This window comes from Diachasmimorpha longicaudata, unplaced genomic scaffold, assembly GCF_034640455.1.
Source record: "Diachasmimorpha longicaudata isolate KC_UGA_2023 unplaced genomic scaffold, iyDiaLong2 ctg00000057.1, whole genome shotgun sequence".
Lineage (NCBI taxonomy): Eukaryota > Metazoa > Arthropoda > Insecta > Hymenoptera > Braconidae > Diachasmimorpha > Diachasmimorpha longicaudata.
Window position 1 is genome coordinate 2243879 of NW_026973896.1, and position 23460 is coordinate 2267338.

Here is a 23460-nt window from a genome sequence, read left to right on the forward strand (position 1 = left end):
ATCGTCTCACGAATCCAATGGCGCCGTCAAAATTGTCCTAGCTATGATATTTTCAAAGATAGAGGCGACAAACGGTGTGATCCCAAATCGGGGCCCGTTTAGCTCTAGGAGGCCCAGGAGCCGAGAAAAACGCGAAAAACTAAAAAAATCGACTTTAGACAATTCCCGGACCCCTAGAAAAATCGGAAATCGTCTCACGAATAGGATGGCACCAGCCAAATTGTCCTAGCTATGATATTTCCAAAGTAATGGGCGAAAAACGGTATGAGTCCGAATCCGGGCCCGTTTTGCTCTGGGAGGCCCAGGAGCCGAGAAAAACGCGAAAAACTAAAAAAATCGACTTAAGACAATTCCCGGACCCCTAGAAAAATCGGAAATCGTCTCACGTATAGAATGGCACCAGCCAAATTGTCCTAGCTATGATATTTCCAAAGATATCGACGGAAAACGGTGTGATTCCAAATCCGGGCCTTTTTTGCTCTCGGAGCCATAGGAGTTGGACTGATGTGCAGGCGGAGAGCAATCGAACTGATGCGCATGAGCAAGAGCGTCGGATTGACGCGCACGCGCAGAGGCATCGGTCTGATGCGCTGGCGGAGGGGAGTCAGACTGATGCGCATGCGCAGAGGAATCGGACTGATGTGCAGGAGCAGGAGGGTCGGACTGACGCGCATGCCCAGAAGAATCGGACTGATGCGCAGTCGCAGGAAAATCGCACTGATGCGCATGCGCAGAAGACTCGGACTGATGTGCAGGCGCAGGGGAGTCGGGCTGATGCGCATGCGCAGAAGCATCGGAATGATGCGCAGGCGCAGAGGAGTGGAACTGATGCGCAGGAGCAGAGGAGTGGTATTGATGCGCAGCAGCAGAAGAATCGGACTGATGCGCATGCGCAGAGCCATCGGACTGATGCGCATGGGCAGAAGATTCGGACTGACTGACGACAAACGGTGTGATCCCAAATCCGGGCCCGTTTTGCTCTGGGAGGTCCAGGAGCCGAGAAAATCGCGAAAAACGGAAAAATCGACGTTAGAAAATTCCCGGACCCCTAGCAAAATCGGAAATCGTCTCACGAATCCAATGGCGCCAGCCAAATTGTCCTGGCTATGATATTTCGAAAGATATGGGCGAAAAACGGTATGAGTCCAAATCCGGGCCCGTTTTGCTCTAGGAGGCCCAGGAGCCGAGAAAAACGCGAAAAACCAAAAAAATCGACTGTAGAAAATTCCTGGAGCCGTAGAAAAATCGGGAATCGACTCACGAATGCAATGGCGCTAGCCAAATTGTCCTAGCTATGATGTTTCCAAAAATTTGGGCGAAAAACGGTATGAGTCCAAATCCGGGCCCGTTTTCCTCTAGGAGGCCCAGGAGCCGAGAAAAACGCGAAAAACTAAAAAAATCGACTTTAGACAATTCCCGGACCCCTAGAAAAATCGGAAATCGTCTCACGAATAGGATGGCACCAGCCAAATTGTCCTAGCTATGATATTTCCAAAGTAATGGGCGAAAAACGGTATGAGTCCGAATCCGGGCCCGTTTTGCTCTGGGAGGCCCAGGAGCCGAGAAAAACGCGAAAAACGGAAAAATCGACCTTAGAAAATTCCCGGACCACTAGCAAAATCGGAAATCGTCTCACGAATCCAATGGCGCCAGCCAAATTGTCCTGGCTATGATATTTCGAAAGATATGGGCGAAAAACGGTATGAGTCCAAATCCGGGCCCGTTTTGCTCTAGGAGGCCCAGGAGCCGAGAAAAACGCGAAAAACTAAAAAAATCGATTTTAGAAAATTCCCGGACCCCTAGAAAAATCGGAAATCGTCTCACGAATCCAATGGCGCCAGCCAAATTGTCCTAGCTATGATATTTCCAAAGATTTGGGCGAAGCACGGTATGAGCCCAAATCCGGGCCCGTTTTGCTCTAGGAGGCCCAGGAGCAGAGAAAAACGCGAAAAACTAAAAAAATCGACTTTAGAAAATTCCTGGAGCAGTAGTAAAATCGGAAATCGTCTCACGAATCCAATGGCGCCGTCAAAATTGTCCTAGCTATGATATTTCCAAAGATAGAGGCGACAAACGGTGTGATCCCAAATCCGGGCCCGTTTAGCTCTAGGAGGCCCAGGAGCCGAGAAAAACGCGAAAAACTAAAAAAATCGACTTTAGACAATTCCCGGACCCCTAGAAAAATCGGAAATCGTCTCACGAATAGGATGGCACCAGCCAAATTGTCCTAGCTATGATATTTCCAAAGTAATGGGCGAAAAACGGTATGAGTCCGAATCCGGGCCCGTTTTGCTCTAGGAGGCCCAGGAGCCGAGAAAAACGCGAAAAACCAAAAAAATCGACTTTAGAAAATTCCCGGACCCATAGAAAAATCGGAAATCGTCTTACGAATACAATGGCGCTAGCCAAATTGTCCTAGCTATGATATTTCCAAAGATATGGGCGAATAACGGTATGAGTCCAAATCCGGGCCCGTTTCGCTCTAGGAGGCCCAGGAGCCGAGAAAAACGCGAAAAACTAAAAAAATCGACTTAAGACAATTCCCGGACCCCTAGACAAATCGGAAATCGTCTCACGTATAGAATGGCACCAGCCAAATTGTCCTAGCTATGATATTTCCAAAGATATCGACGGAATACGGTGTGATCCCAAATCCGGGCCTTTTTTGCTCTCGGAGCCATAGGAGTTGGACTGATGTGCAGGCGGAGAGCAATCGAACTGATGCGCATGCGCAGAAGAATCCGACTGACGCGTAGGCGCAGAAGAGCCGGACTGATGCGCAGGCGCAGGGGAGTCGGGCTGATGCGCAGGCGCAGGGGAGTCGGACTGTTGCGCAGGCGCAGGGGAGTCGGACTGATGCGCAGGCGGAGAGCAATCGAACTGATGCGCAGGAGCAGAAGAATCGGACTGCTGCGGAGGCGCAGGGGAGTCGGACTGATGCGCATGTGCAGAAGCGTCGGACTGATGCGCAGTAGCAGGAGGATCGGACTGAGGCACATGCCCAGAAGATTCGGACTGCTGCGCAGCCGCAGGGGAGTCGGACTGATGCGCATGCGCAGAAGAATCGGCCTGATGCGCAGGCGCAGAAGCATCGGACTGATGCGCAGGAGCAGGAGGATCCTACTGACGCGCACGCGCAGAGGCACCGGACTGATGCGCATGCGCAGAGGAATCGGACTGATGCGCAGGCGCAGAGGAGTGGTATTGATGCGCAGCAGCAGAAGAATCGGACTGATGCGCAGTCGCAGGAAAATCGCACTGATGCGCATGCGCAGAAGAATCGGACTGATGGGCAGGTGCAGGGGAGTCGGACTGATGCGCAGGCGGAGGCGAGTCGGACTGATGCGCAGGCGCAGAAGAATCTGACTGATGCGCAGGCGCAGGGGAGTCGGACCGATGCGCAGGCGGAGAGCAATCGGACTGATGTGCATGAGCAAGATGGTCGGATTGACGCGCACGCGCAGAGGCATCGGACTGATGCGCTGGCGGAGGGGAGTCAGACTGATGCGCATGCGCAGAGGAATCGGACTGATGTGCAGGAGCAGGAGGGTCGGACTGACGCGCATGCCCAGAAAAATCGGACTGATGCGCAGTCGCAGGAAAATCGCACTGATGCGCATGCGCAGAAGAATCGGACTGATGCGCAGGCGCAGGGGAGTCGGACTGATGCTCATGCGCAGAAGAATCGGACTGATGCGCAGGAGCAGAAGAATCGGACTGCTGCGTCGGCGCAGGGGAGTCGGACTGATGCGCATGTGCAGAAGCGTCGCACTGAGGCACATGCCCAGAAGATTCGGACTGCTGCGCAGCCGCAGGGGAGTTGGACCGATGCGCCTGCGCAGAAGACTCGGACTGATGCGCAGGCGCAGAAGCATCGGACTGATGCGCAGGCGCAGAGGAGTGGAACTGATGCGCAGGAGCAGGAGGATCCTACTGACGCGCACGCGCAGAGGCATCGGACTGATGCGCTGGCGGAGGCGCAGAGGCATCGGACTGATGCGCTGGCGGAGGGGAGTCAGACTGATGCGCATGCGCAGAGGAATCGGACTGATGTGCAGGAGCAGGAGGGTCGGACTGACGCGCATGCCCAGAAAAATCGGACTGATGCGCAGTCGCAGGAAAATCGCACTGATGCGCATGCGCAGAAGAATCGGACTGATGCGCAGGAGCAGGAGGATCCTACTGACGCGCACGCGCAGAGGCACCGGACTGATGCGCATGCGCAGAGGAATCGGACTGATGCGCAGGCGCAGAGGAGTGGTATTGATGCGCAGCAGCAGAAGAATCGGACTGACGCGCAGTCGCAGGAAAATCGCACTGATGCGCATGCGCAGAAGAATCGGACTGATGGGCAGGTGCAGGGGAGTCGGACTGATGCGCAGGCGGAGGCGAGTCGGACTGATGCGCAGGCGCAGAAGAATCTGACTGATGCGCAGGCGCAGGGGAGTCGGACCGATGCGCAGGCGGAGAGCAATCGGACTGATGTGCATGAGCAAGATGGTCGGATTGACGCGCACGCGCAGAGGCATCGGACTGATGCGCTGGCGGAGGGGAGTCAGACTGATGCGCATGCGCAGAGGAATCGGACTGATGTGCAGGAGCAGGAGGGTCGGACTGACGCGCATGCCCAGAAAAATCGGACTGATGCGCAGTCGCAGGAAAATCGCACTGATGCGCATGCGCAGAAGAATCGGACTGATGCGCAGGCGCAGGGGAGTCGGACTGATGCTCATGCGCAGAAGAATCGGACTAATGCGCAGGAGCAGAAGAATCGGACTGCTGCGTCGGCGCAGGGGAGTCGGACTGATGCGCATGTGCAGAAGCGTCGCACTGAGGCACATGCCCAGAAGATTCGGACTGCTGCGCAGCCGCAGGGGAGTTGGACCGATGCGCCTGCGCAGAAGACTCGGACTGATGCGCAGGCGCAGAAGCATCGGACTGATGCGCAGGCGCAGAGGAGTGGAACTGATGCGCAGGAGCAGGAGGATCCTACTGACGCGCACGCGCAGAGGCATCGGACTGATGCGCTGGCGGAGGCGCAGAGGCATCGGACTGATGCGCTGGCGGAGGGGAGTCAGACTGATGCGCATGCGCAGAGGAATCGGACTGATGTGCAGGAGCAGGAGGGTCGGACTGACGCGCATGCCCAGAAAAATCGGACTGATGCGCAGTCGCAGGAAAATCGCACTGATGCGCATGCGCAGAAGAATCGGACTGATGCGCATGCGCAGAAGAATCGGACTGATGCGCAGGTGCAGGGGAGTCGGACTGATGCGCAGGCGCAGGGGAGTCGGACTGATGGGCAGGCGCAGAAGAATCTGACTGATGCGCAGGCGCAGAAGAATCTGACTGATGCGCAGGCGCAGGGGAGTCGGACTGATGCGCTGGCGCAGGGGAGTCGGACTGATGCGCATGGGCAGAAGAATCGGACTGACTGACGAAAAACGGTGTGATACCAAATCCGGGCAGTTTTTGCTCTGCGAGCCGCAGGAGACCTGAAAAACGCGAAAAACTAAAAAAATCGACTTTAGAAAATTCCCGGACCCCTAGAAAAATCGGAAATCGTCTCACGAATCCAATGGCGCTAGCCAAATTGTCCTAGCTATGATATTTCCAAAGATATGGGCGAATAACGGTATGAGTCCAAATCCAGGCCCGTTTTGCTCTAGGAGGCCCAGGAGCCGAGAAAAACGCGAAAAACTAAAAAAATCGACTTAAGACAATTCCCGGACCCCTAGACAAATCGGAAATCGTCTCACGTATAGAATGGCACCAGCCAAATTGTCCTAGCTATGATATTTCCAAAGATATCGACGGAATACGGTGTGATCCCAAATCCGGGCCTTTTTTGCTCTCGGAGCCATAGGAGTTGGACTGATGTGCAGGCGGAGAGCAATCGAACTGATGCGCATGCGCAGAAGAATCCGACTGACGCGTAGGCGCAGAAGAGCCGGACTGATGCGCAGGCGCAGGGGAGTCGGGCTGATGCGCAGGCGCAGGGGAGTCGGACTGATGCGCAGGCGCAGGGGAGTCGGACTGATGTGCAGGAGCAGGAGGGTCGGACTGACGCGCATGCGCAGAAGAATCGGACTGATGCGCAGTCGCAGGAAAATCGCACTGATGCGCATGCGCAGAAGAGTCGGACTGATGCGCAGGAGCAGAAGAATCGGACTGCTGCGTAGGCGCAGGGGAGTTGGACCGATGCGCCTGCGCAGAAGACTCGGACTGATGCGCAGGCGCAGAAGCATCGGACTGATGCGCAGGCGCAGAGGAGTGGAACTGATGCGCAGGAGCAGGAGGATCCTACTGACGCGCACGCGCAGAGGCATCGGACTGATGCGCTGGCGGAGGCGCAGAGGCATCGGACTGATGCGCTGGCGTAGGCGAGTCAGACTGATGCGCATGCGCAGAGGAATCGGACTGATACGCAGGCGCAGAGGAGTGGTATTGATGCGCAGCAGCAGAAGAATCGGACTGATGCGCATGGGCAGAAGAATCGGACTGACTGACGAAAAACGGTGTGATACCAAATCCGGGCAGTTTTTGCTCTACGAGCCGCAGGAGACCTGAAAAACGCGAAAAACTAAAAAAATCGACTTAAGACAATTCCCGGACCCCTAGACAAATCGGAAATCGTCTCACGTATAGAATGGCCCCAGCCAAATTGTCCTAGCTATGATATTTCCAAAGATATCGACGGAATACGGTGTGATCCCAAATCCGGGCATTTTTTGCTCTCGGAGCCATAGGAGTTGGACTGATGTGCAGGCGGAGAGCAATCGAACTGATGCGCATGCGCAGAAGAATCCGACTGACGCGTAGGCGCAGAAGAGCCGGACTGATGCGCAGGCGCAGGGGAGTCGGGCTGATGCGCAGGCGCAGGGGAGTCGGACTGATGCGCAGGCGCAGAGGAGTGGAACTGATGCGCAGGAGCAGGAGGATCCTACTGACGAGCACGCGCAGAGGCACCGGACTGATGCGCAGGCGCAGAAGAATCTGACTGATGCGCAGGCGCAGGGGAGTCGGACTGATGCGCAGGCGCAGAGGAGTGGAACTGATGCGCAGGAGCAGGAGGATCCTACTGACGCGCACGCGCAGAGGCACCGGACTGATGCGCATGCGCAGAGGAATCGGACTGATGCGCTGGCGGAGGGGAGTCAGACTGATGCGCATGCGCAGAGGAATCGGACTGATGTGCAGTCGCAGGAAAATCGCACTGATGCGCATGCGCAGAAGACTCGGACTGATGTGCAGGCGCAGGGGAGTCGGGCTGATGCGCATGCGCAGAAGCATCGGAATGATGCGCAGGCGCAGAGGAGTGGAACTGATGCGCAGGAGCAGGAGGTTCCTACTAACGCGCACGCGCAGAGGCATCGGACTGATGCGCATGCGCAGAGGAATCGGACTGATGCGCAGGCGCAGAGGAGTGGTATTGATGCGCAGCAGCAGAAGAATCGGACTGATGCGCATGCGCAGAGCCATCGGACTGATGCGCATGGGCAGAAGATTCGGACTGACTGACGAAAAACGGTGTGATCCCAAATCCGGGCCCGTTTTGCTCTGGGAGGTCCAGGAGCCGAGAAAATCGCGAAAAACGGAAAAATCGACGTTAGAAAATTCCCGGACCCCTAGCAAAATCGGAAATCGTCTCACGAATCCAATGGCGCCAGCCAAATTGTCCTGGCTATGATATTTCGAAAGATATGGGCGAAAAACGGTATGAGTCCAAATCCGGGCCCGTTTTGCTCTAGGAGGCCCAGGAGCCGAGAAAAACGCGAAAAACCAAAAAAATCTACTGTAGAAAATTCCTGGAGCCGTCGAAAAATCGGGAATCGACTCACGAATGCAATGGCGCTAGCCAAATTGTCCTAGCTATGCTATTTCCAAAGATTTGGGCGAAGCACGGTATGAGCCCAAATCCGGGCCCGTTTTGCTCTAGGAGGCCCAGGAGCAGAGAAAAACGCGAAAAACTAAAAAAATCGACTTTAGAAAATTCCTGGAGCCGTAGAAAAATCGGAAATCGTCTCACGAATCCAATGGCGCCGTCAAAATTGTCCTAGCTATGCTATTTCCAAAGATAGAGGCGACAAACGGTGTGATCCCAAATTCGGGCCCGTTTTGCTCTCGGAGCCATAGGAGTTGGACTGATGTGCAGGCGGAGAGCAATCGAACTGATGCGCATGCGCAGAAGAATCCGACTGACGCGTAGGCGCAGAAGAGCCGGACTGATGCGCAGGCGCAGGGGAGTCGGGCTGATGCGCAGGCGCAGGGGAGTCGGACTGATGCGCAGGCGCAGGGGAGTCGGACTGATGTGCAGGAGCAGGAGGGTCGGACTGACGCGCATGCGCAGAAGAATCGGACTGATGCGCAGTCGCAGGAAAATCGCACTGATGCGCATGCGCAGAAGAGTCGGACTGATGCGCAGGAGCAGAAGAATCGGACTGCTGCGTAGGCGCAGGGGAGTTGGACCGATGCGCCTGCGCAGAAGACTCGGACTGATGCGCAGGCGCAGAAGCATCGGACTGATGCGCAGGCGCAGAGGAGTGGAACTGATGCGCAGGAGCAGGAGGATCCTACTGACGCGCACGCGCAGAGGCATCGGACTGATGCGCTGGCGGAGGCGCAGAGGCATCGGACTGATGCGCTGGCGTAGGCGAGGCAGACTGATGCGCATGCGCAGAGGAATCGGACTGATACGCAGGCGCAGAGGAGTGGTATTGATGCGCAGCAGCAGAAGAATCGGACTGATGCGCATGGGCAGAAGAATCGGACTGACTGACGAAAAACGGTGTGATACCAAATCCGGGCAGTTTTTGCTCTACGAGCCGCAGGAGACCTGAAAAACGCGAAAAACTAAAAAAATCGACTTAAGACAATTCCCGGACCCCTCGACAAATCGGAAATCGTCTCACGTATAGAATGGCACCAGCCAAATTGTCCTAGCTATGCTATTTCCAAAGATAGAGGCGACAAACGGTGTGATCCCAAATTCGGGCCCGTTTTGCTCTCGGAGCCATAGGAGTTGCTCTGATGTGCAGGCGGAGAGCAATCGAACTGATGCGCATGCGCAGAAGAATCCGACTGACGCGTAGGCGCAGAAGAGCCGGACTGATGCGCAGGCGCAGGGGAGTCGGGCTGATGCGCATGCGCAGAGCCATCGGACTGATGCGCATGGTCAGAAGATTCGGACTGACTGACGAAAAACGGTGTGATCCCAAATCCGGGCCCGTTTTGCTCTGGGAGGCCCAGGAGCCGAGAAAAACGCGAAAAACGGAAAAATCGACGTTAGAAAATTCCCGGACCCCTAGCAAAATCGGAAATCGTCTCACGAATCCAATGGCGCCAGCCAAATTGTCCTGGCTATGATATTTCGAAAGATATGGGCGAAAAACGGTATGAGTCCAAATCCGGGCCCGTTTTGCTCTAGGAGGCCCAGGAGCCGAGAAAAACGCGAAAAACTAAAAAAATCGACTTAAGACAATTCCCGGACCCCTAGAAAAATCGGAAATCGTCTCACGTATAGAATGGCACCAGCCAAATTGTCCTAGCTATGATATTTCCAAAGATATCGACGGAAAACGGTGTGATTCCAAATCCGGGCCTTTTTTGCTCTCGGAGCCATAGGAGTTGGACTGATGTGCAGGCGGAGAGCAATCGAACTGATGCGCATGAGCAAGAGCGTCGGATTGACGCGCACGCGCAGAGGTATCGGTCTGATGCGCTGGCGGAGGGGAGTCAGACTGATGCGCATGCGCAGAGGAATCGGACTGATGTGCAGGAGCAGGAGGGTCGGACTGACGCGCATGCCCAGAAGAATCGGACTGATGCGCAGTCGCAGGAAAATCGCACTGATGCGCATGCGCAGAAGACTCGGACTGATGTGCAGGCGCAGGGGAGTCGGGCTGATGCGCATGCGCAGAAGCATCGGAATGATGCGCAGGCGCAGAGGAGTGGAACTGATGCGCAGGAGCAGGAGGTTCCTACTAACGCGCACGCGCAGAGCCATCGGACTGATGCGCATGGGCAGAAGATTCGGACTGACTGACGAAAAACGGTGTGATCCCAAATCCGGGCCCGTTTTGCTCTGGGAGGTCCAGGAGCCGAGAAAATCGCGAAAAACGGAAAAATCGACGTTAGAAAATTCCCGGACCCCTAGCAAAATCGGAAATCGTCTCACGAATCCAATGGCGCCAGCCAAATTGTCCTAGCTATGATGTTTCCAAAAATTTGGGCGAAAAACGGTATGAGTCCAAATCCGGGCCCGTTTAGCTCTAGGAGGCCCAGGAGCCGAGAAAAACGCGAAAAACTAAAAAAATCGACTTTAGACAATTCCCGGACCCCTAGAAAAATCGGAAATCGTCTCACGAATAGGATGGCACCAGCCAAATTGTCCTAGCTATGATATTTCCAAAGTAATGGGCGAAAAACGGTATGAGTCCGAATCCGGGCCCGTTTTGCTCTGGGAGGCCCAGGAGCCGAGAAAAACGCGAAAAACGGAAAAATCGACCTTAGAAAATTCCCGGACCACTAGCAAAATCGGAAATCGTCTCACGAATCCAATGGCGCCAGCCAAATTGTCCTGGCTATGATATTTCGAAAGATATGGGCGAAAAACGGTATGTGTCCAAATCCGGGCCTTTTTTGCTCTCGGAGCCATAGGAGTTGGACTGATGTGCAGGCGGAGAGCAATCGAACTGATGCGCATGCGCAGAAGAATCCGACTGACGCGTAGGCGCAGAAGAGCCGGACTGATGCGCAGGCGCAGGGGAGTAGGGCTGATGCGCAGGCGCAGGGGAGTCGGACTGATGCGCAGGCGCAGGGGAGTCGGACTGATGCGCAGGCGGAGGGGAGTCAGACTGATGCGCATGCGCAGAGGAATCGGACTGATGTGCAGGAGCAGGAGGGTCGGACTGACGCGCATGCGCAGAAGAATCGCACTGATGCGCAGTCGCAGGAAAATCGCACTGATGCGCCTGCGCAGAAGACTCGAACTGATGCGCAGGCGCAGAAGCATCGGACTGATGCGCAGGCGCAGAGGAGTGGAACTGATGCGCAGGAGCAGGAGGATCCTACTGACGCGCACGCGCAGAGGCATCGGACTGATGCGCTGGCGGAGGCGCAGAGGCATCGGACTGATGCGCTGGCGTAGGCGAGCCAGACTGATGCGCATGCGCAGAGGAATGGGACTGATACGCAGGCGCAGAGGAGTGGTATTGATGCGCAGCAGCAGAAGAATCGGACTGATGCGCAGTCGCAGGAAAATCGCACTGATGCGCATGCGCAGAAGAATCGGACTGATGGGTAGGTGCAGGGGAGTCGGACTGATGCGCAGGCGCAGAAGAATCGGACTGATGCGCAGGTGCAGGGGAGTCGTACTGATGCGCATGCGCAGAAGAATCTGACTGATGCGCAGGCGCAGGAAAATCGCACTGATGCGCATGCGCAGAAGACTCGGACTGATGCGCAGGCGCAGGGGAGTCGGGCTGATGCGCATGCGCAGAAGCATCGGAATGATGCGCAGGCGCAGAGGAGTGGAACTGATGCGCAGGAGCAGGAGGTTCCTACTTACGCGCACGCGCAGAGGCATCGGACTGATGCGCAGGCGCAGAGGAGTGGTATTGATGCGCAGCAGCAGAAGAATCGGACTGATGCGCATGCGCAGAGCCATCGGACTGATGCGCATGGGCAGAAGAATCGGACTGACTGACGAAAAACGGTGTGATACCAAAACCGGGCAGTTTTTGCTCTGCGAGCCGCAGGAGACCTGAAAAACGCGAAAAACTAAAAAAATCGACTTTAGAAAATTCCCGGACCCCTAGAAAAATCGGAAATCGTCTTACGAATCCAATGGCGCTAGCCAAATTGTCCTAGCTATGATATTTCCAAAGATATGGGCGAATAACGGTATGAGTCCAAATCCAGGCCCGTTTTGCTCTAGGAGGCCCAGGAGCCGAGAAAAACGCGAAAAACTAAAAAAATCGACTTAAGACAATTCCCGGACACCTAGACAAATCGGAAATCGTCACACGAATAGAATGGCACCAGCCAAATTGTCCTAGCTATGATATTTCCAAAGATATCGACGGAAAACGGTGTGATCCCAAATCCGGGCCTTTTTTGCTCTAGGAGGCCCAGGAGCCGAGAAAAACGCGAAAAACTAAAAAAATCGACTTTAGAAAATTCCCGGACCCCTAGAAAAATCGGAAATCGTCTCACGAATCCAATGGCGCCAGCGAAATTGTCCTAGCTATGATATTTCCAAAGCTATCGACGGAAAACGGTGTGATCCCAAATCCGGGCCTTTTTTGCTCTCGGAGCCATAGGAGTTGGACTGATGTGCAGGCGGAGAGCAATCGAACTGATGCGCACGCGCAGAGGCATCGGACTGATGCGCTGGCGGAGGGGAGTCAGACTGATGCGCATGCGCAGAGGAATCGGACTGATGCGCATGCGCAGAAGAATCGGACTGATGCGCAGGTGCAGGGGAGTCGGACTGATGCGCTGGCGCAGGGGAGTCGGACTGATGCGCATGCGCAGAAGAATCTGACTGATGCGCAGGCGCAGGGGAGTCGGACTGATGCGCATGTGCAGAAGCGTCGGACTGATGCGCATGCGCATAAGAATCGGACTGATGCGCAGGCGCAGAAGCATCGGACTGATGCGCATGCGCAGAGGCATCGGACTGATGCGCATGCGCAGAAGAATCGGACTGATGCGCAGGTGCAGGGGAGTCGGACTGATGTGCAGGCGCAGGGGAGTCGGACTGATGCGCATGCGCAGAAGAATCTGACTGATGCGCAGGCGCAGGAAAATCGCACTGATGCGCATGCGCAGAAGACTCGGACTGATGCGCAGGCGCAGGGGAGTCGGGCTGATGCGCATGCGCAGAAGCATCGGAATGATGCGCAGGCGCAGAGGAGTGGAACTGATGCGCAGGAGCAGGAGGTTCCTACTTACGCGCACGCGCAGAGGCATCGGACTGATGCGCATGCGCAGAGGAATCGGACTGATGCGCAGGCGCAGAGGAGTGGTATTGATGCGCAGCAGCAGAAGAATCGGACTGATGCGCATGCGCAGAGCCATCGGACTGATGCGCATGGGCAGAAGAATCGGACTGACTGACGAAAAACGGTGTGATACCAAATCCGGGCAGTTTTTGCTCTGCGAGCCGCAGGAGACCTGAAAAACGCGAAAAACTAAAAAAATCGACTTTAGAAAATTCCCGGACCCCTAGAAAAATCGGAAATCGTCTCACGAATCCAATGGCGCCGTCAAAATTGTCCTAGCTATGATATTTCCAAAGATAGAGGCGACAAACGGTGTGATCCCAAATCCGGGCCCGTTTAGCTCTAGGAGGCCCAGGAGCCGAGAAAAACGCGAAAAACTAAAAAAATCGACTTTAGACAATTCCCGGACCCCTAGAAAAATCGGAAATCGTCTCACGAATAGGATGGCACCAGCCAAATTGTCCTTGCTATGATATTTCCAAAGTAATGGGCGAAAAACGGTATGAGTCCGAATCCGGGCCCGTTTTGCTCTGGGAGGCCCAGGAGCCGAGAAAAACGCGAAAAACGGAAAAATCGACCTTAGAAAATTCCCGGACCACTAGCAAAATCGGAAATCGTCTCACGAATCCAATGGCGCCAGCCAAATTGTCCTGGCTATGATATTTCGAAAGATATGGGCGAAAAACGGTATGAGTCCAAATCCGGGCCTTTTTTGCTCTCGGAGCCATAGGAGTTGGACTGATGTGCAGGCGGAGAGCAATCGAACTGATGCGCATGCGCAGAAGAATCCGACTGACGCGTAGGCGCAGAAGAGCCGGACTGATGCGCAGGCGCAGGGGAGTCGGGCTGATGCGCAGGCGCAGGGGAGTCGGACTGATGCGCAGGCGCAGGGGAGTCGGACTGATGCGCAGGCGGAGGGGAGTCAGACTGATGCGCATGCGCAGAGGAATCGGACTGATGTGCAGGAGCAGAAGAATCGGACTGATGCGCAGGTGCAGGGGAGTCGGACTGATGCGCTGGCGCAGGGGAGTCGGACTGATGCGCATGCGCAGAAGAATCTGACTGATGCGCAGGCGCAGGGGAGTCGGACTGATGCGCATGTGCAGAAGCGTCGGACTGATGCGCATGCGCATAAGAATCGGACTGATGCGCAGGCGCAGAAGCATCGGACTGATGCGCAGGCGCAGAAGCATCGGACTGATGCGCAGGCGCAGAGGAGTGGAACTCATGCGCAGGAGCAGGAGGATCCTACTGACGCGCACGCGCAGAGGCATCGGACTGATGCGCTGACGTAGGGGAGTCAGACTGATGCGCATGCGCAGAGGAATCGGACTGATGCGCAGGCGCAGATGAGTGGTATTGATGCGCAGCAGCAGAAGAATCGGACTGATGCGCATGCGCAGAGGCATCGGACTGATGCGCATGCGCAGAAGAATCGGACTGATGCGCAGGTGCAGGGGAGTCGGACTGATGTGCAGGCGCAGGGGAGTCGGACTGATGCGCATGCGCAGAAGAATCTGACTGATGCGCAGGCGCAGGAAAATCGCACTGATGCGCATGCGCAGAAGACTCGGACTGATGCGCAGGCGCAGGGGAGTCGGGCTGATGCGCATGCGCAGAAGCATCGGAATGATGCGCAGGCGCAGAGGAGTGGAACTGATGCGCAGGAGCAGGAGGTTCCTACTTACGCGCACGCGCAGAGGCATCGGACTGATGCGCATGCGCAGAGGAATCGGACTGATGCGCATGCGCAGAGGAATCGGACTGATGCGCAGGCGCAGAGGAGTGGTATTGATGCGCAGCAGCAGAAGAATCGGACTGATGCGCATGCGCAGAGCCATCGGACTGATGCGCATGGGCAGAAGAATCGGACTGACTGACGAAAAACGGTGTGATACCAAATCCGGGCAGTTTTTGCTCTGCGAGCCGCAGGAGACCTGAAAAACGCGAAAAACTAAAAAAATCGACTTTAGAAAATTCCCGGACCCCTAGAAAAATCGGAAATCGTCTCACGAATCCAATGGCGCTAGCCAAATTGTCCTAGCTATGATATTTCCAAAGATATGGGCGAATAACGGTATGAGTCCAAATCCAGGCCCGTTTTGCTCTAGGAGGCCCAGGAGCCGAGAAAAACGCGAAAAACTAAAAAAATCGACTTAAGACAATTCCCGGACCCCTAGACAAATCGGAAATCGTCTCACGTATAGAATGGCACCAGCCAAATTGTCCTAGCTATGATATTTCCAAAGATATCGACGGAATACGGTGTGATCCCAAATTCGGGCCCGTTTTGCTCTCGGAGCCATAGGAGTTGGACTGATGTGCAGGCGGAGAGCAATCGAACTGATGCGCAGGAGCAGAAGAATCGGACTGCTGCGGAGGCGCAGGGGAGTCGGACTGATGCGCATGTGCAGAAGCGTCGGACTGATGCGCATGCGCATAAGAATCGGACTGATGCGCAGGCGCAGAAGCATCGGACTGATGCGCAGGCGCAGAAGCATCGGACTGATGCGCAGGCGCAGAGGAGTGGAACTCATGCGCAGGAGCAGGAGGATCCTACTGACGCGCACGCGCAGAGGCATCGGACTGATGCGCTGACGTAGGGGAGTCAGACTGATGCGCATGCGCAGAGGAATCGGACTGATGCGCAGGCGCAGATGAGTGGTATTGATGCGCAGCAGCAGAAGAATCGGACTGATGCGCATGCGCAGAGGCATCGGACTGATGCGCATGGGCAGAAGAATCGGACTGACTGACGAAAAACGGTGTGATCCCAAATCCGGGCCCGTTTTGCTCTGGGAGGCCCAGGAGCCAAGAAAAACGCGAAAAACGAAAAAATCAACCTTAGAAAATTCCCGGACCACTAGCAAAATCGGAAATCGTCTCACGAATCCAATGGAGCCAGCCAAATTGTCCTGGCTATGATATTTCGGAAGATATGGGCGAAAAACGGTATGAGTCCAAATCCGGGCCCGTTTTGCTCTAGGAGGCCCAGGAGCCGAGAAAAACGCGAAAAACCAAAAAAATCTACTGTAGAAAATTCCTGGAGCCGTCGAAAAATCGGGAATCGACTCACGAATGCAATGGCGCTAGCCAAATTGTCCTAGCTATGATATTTCCAAAGATTTGGGCGAAGCACGGTATGAGCCCAAATCCGGGCCCGTTTTGCTCTAGGAGGCCCAGGAGCAGAGAAAAACGCGAAAAACGAAAAAAATCGACTTTAGAAAATTCCTGGAGCCGTAGAAAAATCGGAAATCGACTCACGAATGCAATGGCGCTAGCCAAATTGTCCTAGCTATGCTATTTCCAAAGATTTGGGCGAAGCACGGTATGAGCCCACATCCGGGCCCGTTTTGCTCTAGGAGGCCCAGGAGCAGAGAAAAACGCGAAAAACTAAAAAAATCGTCTTTAGAAAATTCCTGGAGCCGTAGAAAAATCGGAAATCGTCTCACGAATCCAATGGCGCCGTCAAAATTGTCCTAGCTATGCTATTTCCAAAGATAGAGGCGCCAAACGGTGTGATCCCAAATTCGGGCCCGTTTTGCTCTCGGAGCCATAGGAGTTGGACTGATGTGCAGGCGGAGAGCAATCGAACTGATGCGCATGAGCAAGAGGGTCGGATTGACGCGCACGCGCAGAGGCATCGGTCTGATGCGCTGGCGGAGGGGAGTCAGACTGATGCGCATGCGCAGAGGAATCGTACTGATATGCAGGAGCAGTAGGGTCGGACTGACGCGCATGCCCAGAAGAATCGGACTGATGCGCAGTCGCAGGATAATCGCACTGATGCGCATGCGCAGAAGAATCGGACTGATGCGCATGCGCAGAAGAATCGGACTGATGCGCATGCGCAGAAGAATCGGACTGATGCGCAGGTGCAGGGGAGTCGTACTGATGCGCATGCGCAGAAGAATCTGACTGATGCGCAGGCGCAGGAAAATCGCACTGATGCGCATGCGCAGAAGACTCGGACTGATGCGCAGGCGCAGGGGAGTCGGGCTGATGCGCATGCGCAGAAGCATCGGAATGATGCGCAGGCGCAGAGGAGTGGAACTGATGCGCAGGAGCAGGAGGTTCCTACTTACGCGCACGCGCAGAGGCATCGGACTGATGCGCAGGCGCAGAGGAGTGGTATTGATGCGCAGCAGCAGAAGAATCGGACTGATGCGCATGCGCAGAGCCATCGGACTGATGCGCATGGGCAGAAGAATCGGACTGACTGACGAAAAACGGTGTGATACCAAATCCGGGCAGTTTTTGCTCTGCGAGCCGCAGGAGACCTGAAAAACGCGAAAAACTAAAAAAATCGACTTTAGAAAATTCCCGGACCCCTAGAAAAATCGGAAATCGTCTCACGAATCCAATGGCGCCAGCGAAATTGTCCTAGCTATGATATTTCCAAAGCTATCGACGGAAAACGGTGTGATCCCAAATCCGGGCCTTTTTTGCTCTCGGAGCCATAGGAGTTGGACTGATGTGCAGGCGGAGAGCAATCGAACTGATGCGCACGCGCAGAGGCATCGGACTGATGCGCTGGCGGAGGGGAGTCAGACTGATGCGCATGCGCAGAGGAATCGGACTGATGCGCATGCGCAGAAGAATCGGACTGATGCGCAGGTGCAGGGGAGTCGGACTGATGCGCTGGCGCAGGGGAGTCGGACTGATGCGCATGCGCAGAAGAATCTGACTGATGCGCAGGCGCAGGGGAGTCGGACTGATGCGCATGTGCAGAAGCGTCGGACTGATGCGCATGCGCATAAGAATCGGACTGATGCGCAGGCGCAGAAGCATCGGACTGATGCGCAGGCGCAGAAGCATCGGACTGATGCGCAGGCGCAGAGGAGTGGAACTCATGCGCAGGAGCAGGGGGATCCTACTGACGCGCACGCGCAGAGGCATCGGACTGATGCGCTGACGTAGGGGAGTCAGACTGATGCGCATGCGCAGAGGAATCGGACTGATGCGCAGGCGCAGATGAGTGGTATTGATGCGCAGCAGCAGAAGAATCGTACTGATGCGCATGCGCAGAGGCATCGGACTGATGCGCATGGGCAGAAGAATCGGACTGACTGACGAAAAACGGTGTGATCCCAAATCCGGGCCCGTTTTGCTCTGGGAGGCCCAGGAGCCAAGAAAAACGCGAAAAACGAAAAAATCAACCTTAGAAAATTCCCGGACCACTAGCAAAATCGGAAATCGTCTCACGAATCCAATGGAGCCAGCCAAATTGTCCTGGCTATGATATTTCGAAAGATATGGGCGAAAAACGGTATGAGTCCAAATCCGGGCCCGTTTTGCTCTAGGAGGCCCAGGAGCCGAGAAAAACGCGAAAAACCAAAAAAATCTACTGTAGAAAATTCCTGGAGCCGTCGAAAAATCGGGAATCGACTCACGAATGCAATGGCGCTAGCCAAATTGTCCTAGCTATGATATTTCCAAAGATTTGGGCGAAGCACGGTATGAGTCCAAATCCGGGCCCGTTTTGCTCTAGGAGGCCCAGGAGCAGAGAAAAACGCGAAAAACGAAAAAAATCGACTTTAGAAAATTCCTGGAGCCGTAGAAAAATCGGAAATCGACTCACGAATGCAATGGCGCTAGCCAAATTGTCCTAGCTATGCTATTTCCAAAGATTTGGGCGAAGCACGGTATGAGCCCACATCCGGGCCCGTTTTGCTCTAGGAGGCCCAGGAGCAGAGAAAAACGCGAAAAACTAAAAAAATCGTCTTTAGAAAATTCCTGGAGCCGTAGAAAAATCGGAAATCGTCTCACGAATCCAATGGCGCCGTCAAAATTGTCCTAGCTATGCTATTTCCAAAGATAGAGGCGCCAAACGGTGTGATCCCAAATTCGGGCCCGTTTTGCTCTCGGAGCCATAGGAGTTGGACTGATGTGCAGGCGGAGAGCAATCGAACTGATGCGCATGAGCAAGAGGGTCGGATTGACGCGCACGCGCAGAGGCATCGGTCTGATGCGCTGGCGGAGGGGAGTCAGACTGATGCGCATGCGCAGAGGAATCGTACTGATATGCAGGAGCAGTAGGGTCGGACTGACGCGCATGCCCAGAAGAATCGGACTGATGCGCAGTCGCAGGAAAATCGCACTGATGCGCATGCGCAGAAGAATCGGACTGATGCGCATGCGCAGAAGAATCGGACTGATGCGCATGCGCAGAAGAATCGGACTGATGCGCAGGTGCAGGGGAGTCGTACTGATGCGCATGCGCAGAAGAATCTGACTGATGCGCAGGCGCAGGAAAATCGCACTGATGCGCATGCGCAGAAGACTCGGACTGATGCGCAGGCGCAGGGGAGTCGGGCTGATGCGCATGCGCAGAAGCATCGGAATGATGCGCAGGCGCAGAGGAGTGGAACTGATGCGCAGGAGCAGGAGGTTCCTACTTACGCGCACGCGCAGAGGCATCGGACTGATGCGCAGGCGCAGAGGAGTGGTATTGATGCGCAGCAGCAGAAGAATCGGACTGATGCGCATGCGCAGAGCCATCGGACTGATGCGCATGGGCAGAAGAATCGGACTGACTGACGAAAAACGGTGTGATACCAAATCCGGGCAGTTTTTGCTCTGCGAGCCGCAGGAGACCTGAAAAACGCGAAAAACTAAAAAAATCGACTTTAGAAAATTCCCGGACCCCTAGAAAAATCGGAAATCGTCTCACGAATCCAATGGCGCCAGCGAAATTGTCCTAGCTATGATATTTCCAAAGCTATCGACGGAAAACGGTGTGATCCCAAATCCGGGCCTTTTTTGCTCTCGGAGCCATAGGAGTTGGACTGATGTGCAGGCGGAGAGCAATCGAACTGATGCGCACGCGCAGAGGCATCGGACTGATGCGCTGGCGGAGGGGAGTCAGACTGATGCACATGCGCAGAGGAATCGGACTGATGCGCATGCGCAGAAGAATCGGACTGATGCGCAGGTGCAGGGGAGTCGGACTGATGCGCTGGCGCAGGGGAGTCGGACTGATGCGCATGCGCAGAAGAATCTGACTGATGCGCAGGCGCAGGGGAGTCGGACTGATGCGCATGTGCAGAAGCGTCGGACTGATGCGCATGCGCATAAGAATCGGACTGATGCGCAGGCGCAGAAGCATCGGACTGATGCGCAGGCGCAGAAGCATCGGACTGATGCGCAGGCGCAGAGGAGTGGAACTCATGCGCAGGAGCAGGGGGATCCTACTGACGCGCACGCGCAGAGGCATCGGACTGATGCGCTGACGTAGGGGAGTCAGACTGATGCGCATGCGCAGAGGAATCGGACTGATGCGCAGGCGCAGATGAGTGGTATTGATGCGCAGCAGCAGAAGAATCGTACTGATGCGCATGCGCAGAGGCATCGGACTGATGCGCATGGGCAGAAGAATCGGACTGACTGACGAAAAACGGTGTGATCCCAAATCCGGGCCCGTTTTGCTCTGGGAGGCCCAGGAGCCAAGAAAAACGCGAAAAACGAAAAAATCAACCTTAGAAAATTCCCGGACCACTAGCAAAATCGGAAATCGTCTCACGAATCCAATGGAGCCAGCCAAATTGTCCTGGCTATGATATTTCGAAAGATATGGGCGAAAAACGGTATGAGTCCAAATCCGGGCCCGTTTTGCTCTAGGAGGCCCAGGAGCCGAGAAAAACGCGAAAAACCAAAAAAATCTACTGTAGAAAATTCCTGGAGCCGTCGAAAAATCGGGAATCGACTCACGAATGCAATGGCGCTAGCCAAATTGTCCTAGCTATGATATTTCCAAAGATTTGGGCGAAGCACGGTATGAGTCCAAATCCGGGCCCGTTTTGCTCTAGGAGGCCCAGGAGCAGAGAAAAACGCGAAAAACGAAAAAAATCGACTTTAGAAAATTCCTGGAGCCGTAGAAAAATCGGAAATCGACTCACGAATGCAATGGCGCTAGCCAAATTGTCCTAGCTATGCTATTTCCAAAGATTTGGGCGAAGCACGGTATGAGCCCACATCCGGGCCCGTTTTGCTCTAGGAGGCCCAGGAGCAGAGAAAAACGCGAAAAACTAAAAAAATCGTCTTTAGAAAATTCCTGGAGCCGTAGAAAAATCGGAAATCGTCTCACGAATCCAATGGCGCCGTCAAAATTGTCCTAGCTATGCTATTTCCAAAGATAGAGGCGCCAAACGGTGTGATCCCAAATTCGGGCCCGTTTTGCTCTCGGAGCCATAGGAGTTGGACTGATGTGCAGGCGGAGAGCAATCGAACTGATGCGCATGAGCAAGAGGGTCGGATTGACGCGCACGCGCAGAGGCATCGGTCTGATGCGCTGGCGGAGGGGAGTCAGACTGATGCGCATGCGCAGAGGAATCGTACTGATATGCAGGAGCAGTAGGGTCGGACTGACGCGCATGCCCAGAAGAATCGGACTGATGCGCAGTCGCAGGAAAATCGCACTGATGCGCATGCGCAGAAGAATCGGACTGATGCGCATGCGCAGAAGAATCGGACTGATGCGCATGCGCAGAAGAATCGGACTGATGCGCAGGTGCAGGGGAGTCGTACTGATGCGCATGCGCAGAAGAATCTGACTGATGCGCAGGCGCAGGAAAATCGCACTGATGCGCATGCGCAGAAGACTCGGACTGATGCGCAGGCGCAGGGGAGTCGGGCTGATGCGCATGCGCAGAAGCATCGGAATGATGCGCAGGCGCAGAGGAGTGGAACTGATGCGCAGGAGCAGGAGGTTCCTACTTACGCGCACGCGCAGAGGCATCGGACTGATGCGCAGGCGCAGAGGAGTGGTATTGATGCGCAGCAGCAGAAGAATCGGACTGATGCGCATGCGCAGAGCCATCGGACTGATGCGCATGGGCAGAAGAATCGGACTGACTGACGAAAAACGGTGTGATACCAAATCCGGGCAGTTTTTGCTCTGCGAGCCGCAGGAGACCTGAAAAACGCGAAAAACTAAAAAAATCGACTTTAGAAAATTCCCGGACCCCTAGAAAAATCGGAAATCGTCTCACGAATCCAATGGCGCCAGCCAAATTGTCCTAGCTATGATATTTCCAAAGATATCGCCGGAAAACGGTGTGATCCCAAAGCCGGGCCTTTTTTGCTCTCGGAGCCATAGGAGTTGGACTGATGTGCAGGCGGAGAGCAATCGAACTGATGCGCACGCGCAGAGGCATCGGACTGATGCGCTGGCGGAGGGGAGTCAGACTGATGCGCATGCGCAGAGGAATCGGACTGATGCGCATGCGCAGAAGAATCGGACTGATGCGCAGGTGCAGGGGAGTCGGACTGATGCACTGGCGCAGGGGAGTCGGACTGATGCGCATGCGCAGAAGAATCTGACTGATGCGCAGGCGCAGGGGAGTCGGACTGATGCGCATGTGCAGAAGCGTCGGACTGATGCGCATGCGCATAAGAATCGGACTGATGCGCAGGCGCAGAAGCATCGGACTGATGCGCAGGCGCAGAAGCATCGGACTGATGCGCAGGCGCAGAGGAGTGGAACTCATGCGCAGGAGCAGGAGGATCCTACTGACGCGCACGCGCAGAGGCATCGGACTGATGCGCTGACGTAGGGGAGTCAGACTGATGCGCATGCGCAGAGGAATCGGACTGATGCGCAGGCGCAGATGAGTGGTATTGATGCGCAGCAGCAGAAGAATCGGACTGATGCGCATGCGCAGAGGCATCGGACTGATGCGCATGGGCAGAAGAATCGGACTGACTGACGAAAAACGGTGTGATCCCAAATCCGGGCCCGTTTTGCTCTGGGAGGCCCAGGAGCCAAGAAAAACGCGAAAAACGAAAAAATCAACCTTAGAAAATTCCCGGACCCCTAGCAAAATCGGAAATCGTCTCACGAATCCAATGGAGCCAGCCAAATTGTCCTGGCTATGATATTTCGAAAGATATGGGCGAAAAACGGTATGAGTCCAAATCCGGGCCCGTTTTGCTCTAGGAGGCCCAGGAGCCGAGAAAAACGTGAAAAACCAAAAAAATCTACTGTAGAAAATTCCTGGAGCCGTCGAAAAATCGGGAATCGACTCACGAATGCAATGGCGCTAGCCAAATTGTCCTAGCTATGATATTTCCAAAGATTTGGGCGAAGCACGGTATGAGCCCAAATCCGGGCCCGTTTTGCTCTAGGAGGCCCAGGAGCAGAGAAAAACGCGAAAAACGAAAAAAATCGACTTTAGAAAATTCCTGGAGCCGTAGAAAAATCGGAAATCGACTCACGAATGCAATGGCGCTAGCCAAATTGTCCTAGCTATGCTATTTCCAAAGATTTGGGCGAAGCACGGTATGAGCCCAAATCCGGGCCCGTTTTGCTCTAGGAGGCCCAGGAGCAGAGAAAAACGCGAAAAACTAAAAAAATCGACTTTAGAAAATTCCTGGAGCCGTAGAAAAATCGGAAATCGTCTCACGAATCCAATGGCGCCGTCAAAATTGTCCTAGCTATGCTATTTCCAAAGAT